The 14,589-nt window shown below is 39.9% G+C and overlaps 1 long non-coding RNA gene across 1 annotated transcript; it reads left to right on the top strand.

Moving 5' to 3' along the window:
• The first annotated feature begins 2,549 nt into the window (after positions 1–2,549).
• LOC140687575 (uncharacterized) lies at positions 2,550–14,127 on the top strand. The gene is made up of 3 exons (XR_012061960.1): positions 2,550–2,852; positions 3,502–3,614; positions 12,821–14,127. It is a non-coding gene; the product is annotated as an uncharacterized lncRNA (long non-coding RNA).
• Positions 14,128–14,589: the final 462 nt, after the last annotated feature.

The following is a 14,589-nucleotide window of genomic DNA, read 5'->3' as shown; positions in this document are numbered from 1 at the left end:
ATGCCCCCTGGTTTCAGCAGTTGGTGAATACCTTGCAGGGGTTAATGGAGGGGCTGGGAAGTGTAGTGGTTCAATAAAGGGAAAGTGGCAGGAAAAGGAGTAAAGTAAGGGTACCAAGGAAATATGAATGGACCCAATGAATAGTTATTAAGTGCCTACTAGGTGCCAGGTACTGTGCTAGGTGCTGGGACAAAAAAGTGAACAAAAAGTAGGGTAGTCCTCTCACAGTTTACAGCCAGGTTGGGTAGGAAGAGGTGTTAAATTTAAAAAATGTATGAATTAATGCGTTAACGTTAAATTATGATGTCTTATGACACTAAAACTGTGCTATGCAGCAAAGAATAAGGAGAGATGGATATTGTTTGGGTGGGAAATGTTTTCAGAAAATGCCTCTCTGAGAAAGTGATGATTAAAACAACGTTTATAACCTGACACTGAAATACTTGCATATTGATGATTCTGGAATAATATAACTATTCACCTTTGATGGAAGTTTGTGAGTAATAGTAGGAAATGCATTTATTTTTATTACATAGGCATACTATAGTTTTTAAAAGTAAACTGCAAGATGACTGGATAAAGAAGTTGTGCTATATTCACACAATGGAATACTACTCAGCCATAAAAAGAATAAAATAATGCCATTTGCAACAACATGGATGGACATAGAGATCGTCATTCTAAATGAGGTAAATCAGAAAGAGAAAGAAAAATACTATATGATATCACTTATATGTGGGTCTAAAAAAAAAGAAGAAAAAAAGGACACTGAACTCATCTACAAAACAGAAACAGACTCACATAGTAAACAATCTTATGGTTACTGGGGAAAAGGAGTGGGAAGGGATAAATTTGGGAGTTTGAGATTTACAAATGTTAGCCACTATATATAAAAAAAGATTTAAAAAGTTCAGGGAACTATGTTCAATATGTTGTAATAGCCTTTAATGAAAAAGAATATGAAAGCAAATATATGTATGTATATGTATGATTGGGACATTGTACTGTACACCAGAAATTGACACATTGTAACTGTACTTCAATTTAAAAAAAAGTAAATTGCAGCTATAAGTGATTATTTCTACATCTGCTATAGTTATAAATTTTCAGGAACTATTATTTCATTATATTCATATTACCTGGGGTAAGTCACAATAACCACTGGTTTTTACAGATAAAATATCAATTGTTTTGTGAAGATATTTCTCTTTTCCTCATATCCTCTATTAACCAACTCCTACACACATAATAGAAATTATCTTCTCACCATTTAATATGTTTTAGTATTAATATTCTACAGTATGTGGGCAACACCTCATTTTTAAGTCTTATTTATGTAACCATATAGTGTTTTGTTTCCAGTAAAATTTTACTTAAATATTTGGTTTAGGATACATCTACATTTTCATCGAGAATAAATTGATAAAATTTTAGCAACACTTAGTGGCCAAATAAAACACTTAGAAAGCTTTTCTAAAAAAATAAAATACGTACCTTCCCCTTACCTTTTGAATATAAATTATCACCTTATTTTCTATTGACTGTTACTCCTTAGTTTACATTAAAATTAGTTATCTTAAATAGAGGGAAGAAATAGTGATCAATAGCTTCTGTATTCAATCCTTATCTCTGAGCAAAACCTTTATGTAAAACTGTACACATGTATCTCACAGTGTAAAAGTAATGTGTGTAAGGAACTTCACAGTTATTAAAGTATTAACTGCAGCATTAATTTTTTTTATTTGCTGAATAACAGCAAAGTTTCTTAAAATAGTAGAAATATATTTCCTCAGTTCTGATTGTTCTTTGTTACAGTGTATGTTATCTGAATTCAGGATTTGTTTTACGATCATTATTTATGATTAACGTTATGGGTAGAGTAAAATAATTATCTTCCCCCCCAAAACCTTCTTATTTAAATTGATGGTGCAGCTTACAACTACATTTGACCCTTGGACAACAAGAGGTTTAACTGCCGGATCCATTTATGCGAATTTTTTTGAACAGTAAACACTGCAGTAACACAAAAGCCTTCGCTGGTTGATTCCTGGGTTATGGAGGGCCACCGCAAGTTTACACGGATTTTCAACTATAAGGAGGGTCAGCACCCCTAACCCCTTCCTTATTCAAGGGTCAAATGTAACGGCAGCTTAGAATTGGCAGAACACGGCATGATGTACATACTGATGTCAGCAGCAAGCCTTGATTTCATCCACCTGGAGTATAAAACGAAATATCAGTTATTTCTAATATCCAACTTACCCTGGTTCTTCTCCCCAGAATGTGATTGTGTGACCTCAACCCGTGCCCCTGACCCCGCTTTTCTGCAGATCTCACCTACTAGGTACTCCTGGGACTCCTGGGAGGGGGTGCCTTACACCTGGATTTCAAGCTGCTCCTCTCGGGTCACCACGCGGGACCCACATGCTCTCTGTCTGGGCCACGCCTACTTCACGTCCAGCGGCCTCCGGGACGATCTCGCGAGACTTCCTAGTCCAAGCAGACGGCAGGGTCCCGGATGCTCCTCTGGGAGGGGTTCAGTCATCGGAGCCTGAATGGCATCAGCGTGCAGCGGCGAGACGTCCGGGACGCGGAACTGCGCTTGCTCGCTTTGTTCTGGAAGCTGCTTCGCTCAAAGCCAGGTGTTCTCCAAGCCTCCGGGGGAGGCTTCTGCTGCACCTCCTTACTTATTGCCGGCCTGGGCCCCTCAGCCCTCCTTTTGGCCCGCCTTCCTTCCTGAGACGGGTCTGCGCAGAATGTCCAGGCGGTGCCAGCTCTTAACAGGAAAGTTCTGCAGCGGCTTCCTCTCCCCGCCAAAGGCATCAAGGCATTTAAAAGAAAATTGAGAAAAGGTAGTCAGCAATAACAGTGGGGACCATACTAGTGGTCACCCCATTTTAAAGTTAGTAAAGGCAACAGAGAAAACCGGAGCTTGAATGACTTGCCCAAGGTCACAGACCTAAGAGAACCACACACAGGATTAGAACTCAGAATTGTCTGCGCCACCTCCCATAAAAAGGCTCTTGGGTTTTCTTTGTCCCCCTGGCTGTCTCTGCCGCGTGCTGAGCCTGTCAGGTGAGGGAAGTAGAGTAATGAGTGGGAGGCACCCCTCTCCTCCAAGTGCACTGGGTTGAAACGCCCCCTGCCATGTTGCTACTTTTGGTGGAGGCGTAGAGCGAGCCAGTGTCCTAAGAAAAAGGCTTCTCAACGTGTTTTCCAGCTTTTACCTTTCATTTTTCTTTCTTTTATGCCATTTGATTTATGCATTGTATGTACTTAAAAAAAAAAAGGAAGCTCCAGATAGTTGAGAAATAAGTTATAAAAGTGATGACATCTTCTGTTACGAAATCATTTTTATGGTTTAAAGGGAGTTTGGGGTTTTTTGGTATCAGTTTTCTCGCTTGAAAGAACCAGTGAATTGAAAAATTCAGTTCATTTTACTCATTCCAGCCTTTCCTTTCCTCCCACTTTTTCTCTCTTCTTTCCTCATTGATCATTTAGGAGACACCTGCAGCATTTGAGACACAGTGCGAAGCACGGGCTGCAGAGATGAGCACAGCTGGGGCCTTTCTTAGGATATTGCACTGCAAGGAGCTTGATCTTTAGAACAGAAGGTAAATAATAATAATAAAAAAAATGTAGTGTGAATTAGAAAAGGATAAATATTTAAGCGAAATTCTGATAAAAATGGTATTTTTTTTGTTTTTGTTTTGTTTTGTATGTAGGTTTCTCTCCACTGGAAGATAAGGGCACTGGGGAAGCATCAGTGGGAGGCAATATCTGGGCTAGACTTTGAAGGATAAGTGAAGAGTTGTTGTGTGGAGATTGGGACACGGATGCAGAGTTTTGGGGTGTAGGACTGTTAGGAACTACACCGTGGTGTTAGAGAGAGAACAGGCTGCTCATTGTCAACAGTGAATATTTCATTTTGATGGAATGTTAGATTTTGAAGGTGAATGATAAAAAATAAGTTTTAAAAGATAGGTCACATCCAAATCTAGAAGACCTAAAATGCCAATCTAAAGACTTGGGACTTCATTTTGCAGGGGGAGGGTGTAGCTCAGTGGTAGAGTGTGTGCTTAGCATGCAGGAGGTCCTGGGTTCAATCCCCAGTACCTCCACTAAAAAGAAAAATGATAAATTGAAAAAATAAACCTAATTACCTATCCCCAAAAAAACAAAAAAGAATTTTTTTTAAAGAAGAAAAGAAAAAAGACTTGGAACTTGGTTTTGTTTTTCCCGCTATTGTGCTGAAATTTGAATCAGTTTTACCCCTTAGTTTATAGCACAGTTTGGCCATTGGTCTGTGCTAGACTCTTCTGTTTCATCTTCATTCATTCATTCATTCATCCATTCTGTTTTCTTTTATTCTCACTTCTGATTTCCATCCCCACTCCCACCAATGGCAACCTTTCTAATGCACTTGATGCTCATAGTTTTTTGCCTATATTTTTACTATCTGAATACTATTGTATGCATGTTTTTAAAAATACCCTTTATTGTGGAAAAGTTCAAACATAAAAAAGAATATTATCATGAACTCCTATGCATCATCCGTTTGCAGTAATGATCAGTTCTTGTTTTAGCTACAGCCCCACCTTCTTTGACAGTTTCTCCCATCAGATTATTTTGAAAAAAATCACAGGCATTATATTATTTCATCTGTAAATATTTCAGCATGACTCTTTCAAGGATAAGGACTTTTTTCGGGGGGGGCATAATATTAACGCTATTATCTTGCTTTAAAAATTTCATGAGAATTCCCTAAGTGTTTCTTGAACAAGTGGTGTTCGTATTTCCCCACTATTTCTGTAGAATATTAGAGGAGATTGAAATTATTGAAATCTGTCAATTCAGAGACGGAGCCCTGCAGAGCTAGCCTGAGAGCTCTGAGGAGGGGGCTTGCCCTCTGAAGGTCATGCTGAGGCTTGGGTGGAGGCGGGGAGGTGGATGTTGGGAACACTACAAGCCAGACTCAACTGTTACTACTGGAACAAATTTCCACTCTTGGGGAAAAGAAGGCTTAGTGTGGTGGTAATGTTTCTCTTTGTGATTTTCCAGTTCTTTAGAACTTGGACAGCAATTCCTTAATTATGTGAAATGCTCTCTGTTCACAATAGCTGTGTGTTTCTGCCTCCTGGCTGGATTCCAGCTGATTACATCATTTCGTATCCCTTTGGCTTGTCCACTCCACCACTGTGTGCATATTATCTAGAGTTTTAGTTCTAGATCATTACACTTGTGTTTTTTCTTATTTTTTATTTTCTCTCTTTTCCTTGCTCATTTTTTTAATTAAAAAAAATTGTGGAGCCTGTATTTCGTGTATCTTTTTCCGGCAGTATTTTCTGGTAATTTTTTTTTTCATTTTAACAATCTGATTGAGGTATAATTGAGGTACAATAAACAGCACATATTTAAAGGGTTCATTTGGTAAGTTTTATTCCATGTGTACACTTGTGAAATCACAACCATAATCACGGTACTGAACATATTCACCTTCCATGAAAGTTTTTTCCTGGTGTTTTGTAATCCTCCTCCACCCCTCCCTGCCCTTCTCCATCCCCAGGCAGCCACTTCTCTGCTTTTCATTGCTATAGATTAGTTGCATTTTCTAGAATTCAATGTCAATCAGTCAAACATTATGAACTCTTTTCTGTTTGTCTTGTTTATTAGCACAATGATTTTGAAGCTCATTTGTGCTATTGTGTGTATCAGTAGTTCATCTTTGTATTGCTGGGTAGTATTTTATTATATAAATGCACTGCAATTGGTGTATCCATTCACTTCTTAATGGACATTTGGATTGTTTCCAGTTTGGGCTATTACCAGTGAATTTGCTGTGAACGCTCAGGTACAAGTCTTTGTATGGACATCCACTTTCCTTTTCCTTGGATAAGACATTGGAGTGGAATGGCTGGGTCAGATGGTAGCTGTACATTTAACTTTTTGAAAAACTGCCAAACTACTTTTCAGAATTGTTGAACCATATCACATTCCAGCCAGCAGCATATGAGAGTTCCAGTTTTTCTGTACCCTTGGCGACCCTTGTATATGGTTGGTGTGTGGAGGCATTGTATTATGTTTTTGTTTTGCATTTTCCTAATCATCGTGTTGAACGTCTTTTCATGTGCTTATTTGCCATCTGTATATCTTCTTTGGTAAACTGTCTGCTCAAGACAGACCATATTCTGAGCCACAAGTCTCAATACATTTAAAAGGATTCAGATCATATAAGGTGTGTTTTCAGACCACAATGGAGTTCAAATAGAAATCAGTAACAGAATGATATCTGGAAAATCCCCAGATATTTGGATCCAGTGTTGCTGTTAAGAAATCTGATTCTTGTAACTTTATAAGAGATGTTCTTTTTCTCTGGAAGCTCTCAGAGTTTTCTATTTCTCTTTGATATGCTTAAATTTCCCAATACTATATCTGAGTTCTTTTTGTTTAATTTTTATTTTTTGTGGGTAGGGGCAGGTAATTAGGTTTATTTATTTTTTAGAGAAGGTACTGGGAATTGAACGAACCCAGGACCTTGTACCTGCTAAGCATATGCTCTACCACTTGAGCTAGACCCTCCCTCTTAATTTCTGTATTTATCTCTTTATCCTTTTTTTCCTGCCTTCTGGGAGATTTCCTCAGTCCATTCTTCCAGTTTTGCAATTTATTTTTCCCATTTACTATTCTTTCTTTAAGTGTTTTTTTTTAATACTTAATCTTTCCATTTGGCTCTCTTTTTGACTATTCCCCTGCTTCATATTACCAATATCTTTTTGACGACATTGCTTGTGTATATTTTAAATTCTTAATCTGTGTGTTCCAGTATTTCTGCTTGATATGATCCCCTTTGCTGTTTGTGGTTTCCCTTCTGTGGTGGTTCCAACCTCAGGTCTTGTAGCCTGTGAGCTGATGTTCCCTTAGAGTTATCAGGTACCAGGAGAAGACACCGAGGCTCATGCCCTAGTTTATGGCTTCCCTGTGATTTGAAGAAGAGGTGAGAAGATAAGCCCCAGGGAGAGCATCCTGGACACCAGGACTGCAGTCAACCATCCATCTGTTGCTCCTGACCCCTCGTCCCCAACTAGGCATTCCTCTGGGAAGCGTTCGCCTCTAAAGTTTTAAAGGGAGAAGATAGTTCTTTCACCGGGGTCAGGAGGAGGATGGGAGGAGTGAGTCCATGGGGGCAGCTGGTCAACCTCCCCCCACCCATATGTGGGCTCCCGCTGCTGACCAATGACTCCCAGTGGTGATAGGGTGGGCAGTGGTCCAAAAGAAATCGGGGAGAGGCAGAGCAGAAACTGGCAGCACTGTCTCACCCATTACTCTGTGTCTGCATGCCTCTCTGCCCAAAGTTGATGATGGCATTCAGTCTCTCCAGTGACTTCTCAGTTTTTAAAATTAATACGTTCCTCTCTCTGCTGTAGTCTCCCCATGGCTGATTCCCGTCGGCCGGTCTCCGGTTGACACCTTCTGGGCTTCATGGGGGAGCAGTGGGGCATGTAGGTTACCGAGAGTTTTTGAGTTTCACTGTAGGAAGATGAATCTCGCAGCAGAGTGCAATAAAAAGAGGAAGGAAGCAGTTACTGGTCTAGGTAAGCAGTGACAAAGATCTGAATTAATAGTTTGTGTCTTGAAGTGAGAAGATACTTTTTACTCAACTTGTTAGTTGAGCCCAAAGCTGTTGTTTTATTTTATTTTTTCTCCCCTAAATATGTTGGTTCTTAGTTTTTCTTTTTTTTTGAGTGAATTACAAACTAAACACTGGGAGAAATTCAAGATGTTAAAATGAAAAAAGGAAGTTAAATGAGGCCAGATTGGAGAGCAAATTGTTATTATTTAAAGCTCACGGACCACCCTGAATATGCAAAATTCTATTTAAGAAAATACAGAAACATGACTCCCTTCCATTTAGCAGCTAACATTTTCAGGAAATTTATACCACATTTCTGTGTGTGTTTTACTCCACATACTGCCAGCATTTAAACTTATTAAATTTGAGGAATTTCCTCTTACTTTTCTTTCCCTTAACTTTTTTGGAGAGTGGTTCCATTTCTCTTTTTATAAAACTAGAGACGATGAACAAATGTTGTGCATGTTCACATTCTTGGGCTGAAAGCTGGTCACTGGAACCCTGTCTTGATCCTCCATGAAGCAGGCTAGTTGGAGCTTTTGTTACCCCCCCCTTGCAACTGTTCAGTATGTTTGCCCCTCCACTCAACAGTGACTAGCTACTCTCTATTTTTATTTTAGACGAAAAGCACAGAAATCAATTTGAAATGCAGCACTCAAGATTTATGTTAACCATAAACATATGAAAAATGTTCACTCTTAAGTAAGACAAACAATTTTTTTTTTTTTTTTTGCCTATCAAACTGCCAAAAATTACATGTAAAAAGATTGGGGCAGGGAGAAGTCTCATAAAATACTGCTGGGAACATAACTTCTGCTCACCATGAAGGGTTACTTATTGCTTAGCTATAGCTGCCTCTGTGTTGCAGGTGAACCCCACTCCAACCACATCCCAAATACAGTGGTTCTCAAACTTCAGCATGCCTCACCATCACCCAGAGAGCTTGTGGAAATGTGAATTGCTGGGCCCCACCCCAGATTTCTGATTTAGTTCGTCTGGGGTGATGCCTGAGAATTTGCATTTCTAACAAGTTCCCAGGCTGTGGTGATGCTGGAAGTCCAGGACCAACTTTAAGAACCACTGCTAGAAAGACAGATACCATATGATATCACTTATGTGTAGAACCTAAAATAAAAAGGACGAACAAACTTATTTGCATAACAGAAACAGACTCACAGACATGGAAAACAAACTTATGGTTACCAGAGGGGGAATAGGGTGGGAAGGGATAAACTGGGAGTTTGAGATTTGCAGATACTAACTAATATATAAAAAATAGATAAACAACAAGTTTCTACTGTAGAGCACAGGGAACTATATTTAATATCTTGTAGTAACTTATGGTGAAAGAGAATATGAAAATGAATATATGTACGTTCCTGTATGACTGAAGTATTGTGCTCTGCACCAGAAATTAACATAACACTGTAAACTTCAATAAAAATACATTAAAAAGAAAAGAACCACTGCCATATGTTAATGGTTCTTAGCTCTAGGGATCTTAACAAGAATACCGTTGCCAAAAACTACCAGTGTTCAAGTCTGTTCCCAGTGATTCTAGTTTAATGGTTGGGAGGGGGCCTGGATATGTGTATACTGTTAAAGCTCTTCAGGAGATGCTAAGGGGGCAGTTAGAGCTGAGGACCACTACCATGTTCTCATTCTCCACCCATCACCCAGATGAGCTCATAGCGCTATTTCACTTCCATTTGAGCCTTCAGCATTAAGGTATTTATCAGGATATTTTTGTGTAAGTTGGTATGCCCATTGGTCTTGGTTGCCACCAAAATGTAAGTCACTGAGTATTTATCTTCTCGCCACTCTTACTAATTCCCCATGATTTCTCCCCTCCGATCCAGCTGTTCCTGCCTCTTCTGCCCTCTTTCTCATCCCTCTCATCTTCCTGTTGCTTCCTCTAGAACTCTTCCCTAAATGGTTATTAGTCATCTCTTCTATGCTTTCAGCCGTCCTGCCATTTTCCCCCTCTGTCTCCTTGCCTTACCTGAAACTTGGTTTGTTTCTGAAGGTAGTCAGCTGCATTTATAAAAAGGGACTCTTTTGGGGGCTTTCTACACAGAGGCCTGAGATGAATAAGACATGCCCAGAGGCTCCCTAAATTGCCTCTCCTAGATTCCTCTAGTTTTACCCTTAACATTTTAATTCTCAGGTGAGGCATGGGTAACACTGTTAGTTATCTTTTCTCATGTATTCACCTTTTACTGTGAAAAAGTTTCAGATACCTTCAGAATAGGTTATGTGCTTAATGTGAAGAATCGGCTTCCTATCAAAGCATGATTGACAATGTGATTCTGCAACAAGTGTCAAGAATCTTACAAATATTTGTAGCCTTTGACATTTTTTTATGGAAGTATATAGTTAGTTACAATGTGTTGGTTTCTGGTGTACAGCACAATGCCCCAGTCATACATATATATACATATTTTCATTTTCATAGTCTTTTTCACTAAAGGTTATTACAAGATGTTGAATATAGTTCCCTGTGCTATACAGAAGAAATTTGTTTTTTAAAATCTGTTTTTATATATTGTGGCTAACATTGACAAATCTCAAATTCCCAAATTTATCCCTTCCCACTCCCTTTACCCCAGAAACCATAAAATTGTTTACCATGTCTGTGAGTCTGTTTCTGTTTTGTAGATGAGTTCATTAGTGTCCTCTTGTTTCTTTTTTTTCCTTCTTTTTTTTTAGATTCCACATATGGTGGTATCATATGATATTTTTCTTTCTCTTTCTAGCTTACTTCACTTAGAATAACGATCTCTAGGTCCATCCATGTTGTTGCAGATGGCATTATTTTATTCTTTTTTATGGCTAAGTCCCTTTAACATTTTGATGGGCAGAGGGAATATGAGATCGGGGGGCAGAGGGAATATGAGATCGGGAGGCAGAGACCCAGGCTAATCCCTTCTGTGTATTTCACTCCTCAAGTAAAAGATGCGTGGAAAGGGAAATGTCTTTCCATTTTTTCATTAGGCACAGAACAATGATGCATAGTGATCCTGAAATTCAGTCTTCCCCAGAGTTGTAGTTCCCATTGGGAGCAAGTCTAGGGATGTTGGAGAAGAGATGTTGACATATTTATTCATGAACACACTTGGACTATTTTTTAGTATCTGTGTGTCACTGGCACATAGTGTTTTTTTCCTCACACTTTTCATGCATTCACAAGATCTGGGTGCAGTTTGGCTGGCATTTCTGGGAAATGAGATTAACATGAAGGGTATGTCTAAGCCACAGCTGATAATTCTTCTTTGACAGAGACAGGCATATTCTGGCCCAATGTTCAGAAACTGGATGTACAGAAAGATAGGAGATACAGTGAGACAGTGAAAAGGGTGAAAGATTACAAAACTCAGGGTAGGAATGATTTGACTTAGTAGGCTTGTGATTTGGGGCAATTTACTTAGCTTGTCTGAGCCTCAGTTTCCTCACCTGTAAAGTGGGGATGCTGTGGTTGCTGTTTCTTCTTCTGCTGTCTTCAGTCCACACAGAGAGGGGAGGGAAGGAGTCATTAGAAATTGTCTAGTAGTTGTGAGTGGCAGCTGGGAGGCTGTGCTTCTCAGGGGGCTGCTACTGGATGCTCTCTACTGGGCTGGGAGAAGCTGAGCAGAATTAGAGGAAAAGAACCCATGTGACCCGGGTGGCTGTGGGAAGGAGGTCAAGGAAACCAGAAGGTTAAGGAAGGGGTTGTTTTTTCTTAGCATCGAAAGGAAATCTGGGGATGCAGGAACCGGAAGGAGTGTGATACAGAAAGGATGGAGAGATACATCTGAACACAATGAACTAAACTTCCCCGAGGTCTGACTCAACTCCTTTGTAAGGTCACTGAGAATTCCCCTTCTCTTCCCTCCCAAGTTCCCTCCACACCATAGAGAATCAAAACAAGAGACTATGACAGAGAGGCAGAGCACAGCCCATTGCTAAAAGCCACTCCCTGAGGGCTTGAGTTTCCCCAGTTCACTGGTTTCTGCTAAGACCCGTTATGATAATGACCAGAGAAGAGTGAGTTTATGGCTCCTTGACAAATCCCTGAACACACCTCATCCCGCACATGAGGGGAGAGTATGTTTTCTTTCTCTTTGGAGAGGGTCCACTTTTTCTTTAGGAATTATTTCTTGTGATAGAACACGATAGGAATGAATATTTCAGCAAAGTTAGGTGATTTTATTCACCCCCTTGTCTCCTCCCTCTTGGGAGATTATATTGACCAGCTGATACCAAAGACGCATCCATGATGAATAAGGGTCATTCCAAGCGTGGTGTCACTGGGTGCCCCACAGGTGACACAAAAGAATTGTCATCAAGAGAGTCTGGCCAGGGCAGGGGGCTGACTAACCCTACGTGGACTGCGTTCTGTGACACTCAGTTCTCTGCCTTCCCCAAGTCCATTTCCTTTCACTCTCTCGGTGACAGGCTGGCAAGTACCAGCATATAATGAATGTGCCTTGTGAGTAAATGTCTTTTTAATATGTAGAACCTTGAAAGAAAATGCACTGGCTTGTTTGTTTTTTTTTTTCCTTCAGTTCTTTTTCTGCTATGTTTATAAGTAACATGGGAGACAGAGTCCAGGATCTAGAAACCAATACAATTAAACTGAAAAGTATGCCTGAGTATATTACTGTATATTCTGATGTTATGTGATTTTTTCCCTTTTTATTCTTAGAAAGTCATGACATTGAAGCTCTGTGAGAGTCCGCAGTCATTATTTTTTTTTTGTCTTGCTGTTTTAATGTCAGTAGATTTAGGAAATAAACACACTCATTCATTCAAATGAAGTTGCCATACCGTTGGGGATACAGAAAGAGGCAGACAGGGACCTGGCCTTTTAGGAGCTCAAACCCCCAGAAAACCCTTCCTTCACTGGCTTTAGCACCACCTCTAAAGAAAAGAAGGAGCAAAATACTTCTCTTTTGACTAGATGGCATATGTATATATGACTCATTATACTTAACGATTCCTTTAAATGAATTAGGAGGAAATTCCCAGAGTATTTTGTAGATTACTCAAAAAATAGTTGTGATAGGTTGCAAAAATAGCTGCAAATTGTTTCATCCCTGTGTGCATGCCCTTCTGCAATATGAATTTATGGTCTTCCTGTCCAGAAGTTAATTCTGTTTCTCCGCCCAGGAAATCTGGACTTGGCCACGTATATTTGTGCTTGGCCCACAGGACATTTAACAGATGTGCTGTAAGCAGAGACTTGAAAAATGCTTGTGTACTTGTGCTTGCCGTCTTGCTGCACTCGGAGCCCCGATCCAACCATGTGGATGAGCTTGAGCGAGGCTGCTGGACGAAGAGGGGCACGTGGTCATGTCCGTGTCACTCCAGCTGACATCTGCCAACCGCCAGAGATGGGACCGAGGCTGTCCTAGACCGTACGACTCCAGCGCACTGTGGGTGTGTGAGTGAGCCAGCGCTCACCAGCTGAGCAGACCCAGACTGGAGCTACCCATTGGAGAGTTCGTGTTGAATTCCTTCCAACCCACAGAATTGTGGAAAACAAATGTTTGTTGTTTTAAGTCACCCTATTTGGGGGTGCTGTTAGGCCATAAAAGCCACTGATACAATAGTATTTCTTAATCTCTTAACACTTTAAAAATTTAATTTAACCTACTGTCACCACAGGATTAGGATGAGCTCAGAAAGTTAAAAATATAGTCTCATAATGTAACATTTCTTAAGCCTGCCTGTCAGTTCTACTGCGGAATTAAACAATTGGTAGAGATCTTTCTTTAAAAATCACTTCATTGAGGTATGATCGGTGACTCCTCGTTGCTTACAGGTTTGTTTTTTTTTAACTCTAGAAAGTGCCTATTTATTTTCAGGGTTTTTTCCCTCAAAAAGGTAAATCTCTAATATTTTGGACTGAGAAAAATGATGAGTTTTGGGGCTATTTTAAAGATTTCTTCTTATTTTCAGACATTTAAAACACTTACTGGGTGCCACGTGGCAGTCGACAGGCCCATAGAAGATGGTGGTGCAATTTGACAGCTGTATGAGCCCTGGAATTAGGATGTATGGACTGTATGGTTATGTGTTGGTGGTTGATGGATACACGGGACAGCTCTTGTGCCCTGTCTGGCATCAGCAACCAGATGTGTAGGTATAATATGGGACCTGGACGCAGCTGTACTGTGTATCTCTGGCTGGTGGTTACCTTTCTGCTCTTGCTGTGTGGGAGGTCTCCAAAGACTCACTGAGACATTGTGGCAGAGGTTCAACGAAGCACAGGAGGGTGGTGCTCCACGGGGCTGTCTTTGACCACTGAGCGATGGGAGCCAGCATACAGCATGAATAAAAAGACTTTAATTACTTGACTTCTTTCATCCTCAGTCTCCTGCTCTGTCAAGTGTAGAGAAAAGTATTTACCTAATAATAAATACACTCAGTGTAATGAGGTTTAAATAAGATAAGCTATGTACAAGTCTATCAAATACTAGATGCTCAATAAATATGCATTTTCCTCTCTGTTCTGACATTTATAAAAGTGTGATAGTCAGTGTTATTATTTTGGTTAGCTTTTTTTTAACTATTAGACTTTAAAAATAATTTAAAGAAAATAATCTTTTAATCTTAAAACTTTGGAAAATTGGATTACTACCAACCAGTGACCAATAACCATAGGCAAGAAACACAGTTGAAATAGTGTCTTCTGTGTCGTCAGGAAAACCTAGATTCTAGTTCTGGTCCCAACTATGAATGTCTGTATCACTTTGGACAGTTCGTGGCAATTCGCACAACATTGAATGAGGAAATAGGCTTGTCTCAACTCCTAGCAACTGTTGACAGGAGGGCAGGAACCAAGAGGAAGAAAAATGTTTACTAGTAGCACAGTCAACAGGGAATTTATTTCTTTTACTTCAAGAAGGAAGTGATTCTAACAACCAAAATAGGTTTGAAGCCACACACATGCACATACAGTCACAGCAGGCAACGTG

Source organism: Vicugna pacos, chromosome 20 (genome assembly GCF_048564905.1).
Source record: "Vicugna pacos chromosome 20, VicPac4, whole genome shotgun sequence".
NCBI classification, from domain to species: Eukaryota; Metazoa; Chordata; class Mammalia; order Artiodactyla; family Camelidae; genus Vicugna; species Vicugna pacos.
This window is presented reverse-complemented; position numbering and strand designations above follow the sequence as displayed.